At 31.5% G+C, this 2,500-nt stretch overlaps 1 protein-coding gene across 2 annotated transcripts in view; it reads right to left on the bottom strand.

The window, feature by feature from the left end:
• The window catches only part of LOC122243992 (uncharacterized), a 64,491-nt gene that overhangs the window by 856 nt on the left and 61,135 nt on the right, over positions 1-2,500 (bottom strand). The window contains exon 6 of one of the 2 annotated variants that reach the window (XR_015191898.1): positions 1-1,860. This exon is cut by the window's left edge and continues 856 nt beyond it. The gene's annotated coding sequence lies outside the window, so the exon portion shown is untranslated. The remainder of the gene's footprint in view (positions 1,861-2,500) is intronic. The other variant, XM_086547504.1, reaches the window with a different exon arrangement.

Raw genomic sequence — 2,500 nt, 5'->3', positions numbered from 1 at the left:
GAAGAAGAAGACTAGTCGCAAATGTAGAAGAGAAAGGAGGAAAAGAAGTAAAGATCAGTAAAAGAAATAGCAGAAGTCATAGTAACAGGAGCAATAGTTAGAGCAGTATTAGAAGTAGTCATATCATTAATTATATCAATAAAAGCAATAATATTGATAGTAATAACAATAATATTTGAAATACATAATTGTATTAGTAATTGTAAAAATCATAGTAATAATAATAATAATAATAATAATAATGATGATGATAATGATAATAATAATAATAATAATAATAATAATAATAATAGAAATAATAACAATAATAATAATAATAATAATAGAAATAATAGAAATAATAACAATAATAATAATAATAATAATAGAAATAATAACAATAATAATAATAATAATAATAATAATCACTATAACAGAGAAGTAACTCATCACATACAAAATAACCAAACATATCACCAGGGTCATCATAAATGTATAAGACATATAATACATCTCAAACACGTAGCTCTTGTACTTGCAGGGGTCATGTTGTTTCAGAAAAAAAGTGCACTAGCTGTAGGTCAAGCCATCTGACACGTGCTCGGACTATGCCAGAGACAGGGGATATTCAGTGGGAAATTCATTACAAGATCGCTTCCTTATTATTACGTCATTTATCCCTCCGCATTTTCATGCCCTAGTCTGAATAAGAGCGAACATCACAGTTTGCTTTTCTTTCCATAAAAAGGAGGGGATCCTGTAAAGCTATAGTATTTCAAAGTGCTATTACGCCACTACGTTTGTACATTGCATTAGTGGGTAAGTGTAGTTGTACACATACTTTTGTAGCTTTGTGCAGGTCACACAGGTAAATTAAAAACATAATGAGAGGACAAGCTCAAAACATAAACACTCTTATGGAAATATTCGTGGCTTAAAGATGTTACTTCTGTTTATACTTCAAGGTCCGACAGTGCTGGTTCATTCCATTGATATCTGCTACTTTATTTGGAAACATTCTTTATTTCTATGTTTCTCTCATGCTTTCTGGTACAGGAATACTACCTGAAGTTTTGGAATTTCATTCATACAGAACCATATAACCATCCAAAGGATTTTTATCACAAAATGCACCTAATCTTAGGTGAGTTAAATTCTTGTTCACTAGTAGACAGAAACAGCCTGTAGCATTCATCATAATGCACAGATCATTATATCACATCAAACTCACCTGTAAGCCACATATTATATATCATGAAATCAGGTTATTTTTTCCGTGTTAACGTAGTAGCAGTTAAACTTCAAACACAACTAATAATTTCTTAAGACTAAGAAAAATGATTTGATGCGTTCCAAAGCTTTGGAATTGTCATCAATAATGATGGTACATTATTATCAAATAACCTATGTATATCAGAAATATATTTCCATTACATATATAATAAATGCAATTTTTAAAGGTCAATTTTACCCTAACAACCTTTAGAATGTAAAGTATTGAATTGAAGAAAAACAAAAAATTTGCCTTTTCTAATCTAGATATACATTTCATGTATATGTTTATATATATATATATATCCAAACATACTTTAGAAGACAGGATTAAAACACGTTAAACAATATGAAAAAAATATAACCAATTTTCCTTTGAACAGCCCTTCATTCCATATATCTTCTTATTGTTCTACTAGATTTCCTTTCAGGCAGAAGATTAACATCCATGCATCTCTGTCAACAGGCTATCATAACCAATCTCTGCCTTGATTGTGCGCGAGTGATCCAGCACCGAAGAGAATGTGGGGACGACCTCTGCTGCAGATGGACCAAGGGAGAAGGTTTTTGCCAAGGGAAAGCCACAGGTTATGGGCTTCAACTTCACATCTATAAAAACAAAAGGGAAATTAGTGACTGAAAGGCTTTACCAGTCTCATTTACTTAAAACTATGGGATTCTATTTTCAAGAGACACCTCCAAAAGCTATGAAGCAAATTTTACTTCCTGGAAATAAAAAAAATTATGACCTGAGAAAAGCTTTCTCTCACCATTACTAATCAAACTCACATCAGAACCAATGACAGAAATACTCATGGGAAAAAGGGATCAATACAATAGGGAAATAATATGCAAAAAAATATAATGCTGAAATCAGAAAACATTTACTATGTATATCTAATGAGGTAAGTACAGTTTTACATGAGTGTGTTTTGACATCCTCTTTCCTTTGTCATATAAATCCTGCATACACCAAATATCTGAGATTTTGGATAATAGATTGAAGAAGCTCATTCGATTCCTTCAAAATTTCAAGGGAATCATTCCTGCCACATAAAACAAGCCCAGGGAATCCTCATTAACTTATGACAAATAGCTGTTTCCATATATTTCAGAGAATCATTGTAAATGCAGATAGGATTCTAGAGATTTCTGTTTAAAGGGCATGACAAGGTTGTTATCTGAACACCTGGGTAGATGAAAAATCACAACCTGCTTTTTGCACTATAATTGAAGTCACTTCCCAACA

Source organism: Penaeus japonicus, unplaced genomic scaffold, assembly GCF_977035675.1.
Source record: "Penaeus japonicus unplaced genomic scaffold, GWHDUDI00000001_assembly GWHDUDI00000019, whole genome shotgun sequence".
NCBI lineage: Eukaryota > Metazoa > Arthropoda > Malacostraca > Decapoda > Penaeidae > Penaeus > Penaeus japonicus.
The sequence above is the reverse complement of the archived record's forward strand: the minus strand, read 5'-3'. Positions and strand labels throughout refer to the sequence as shown.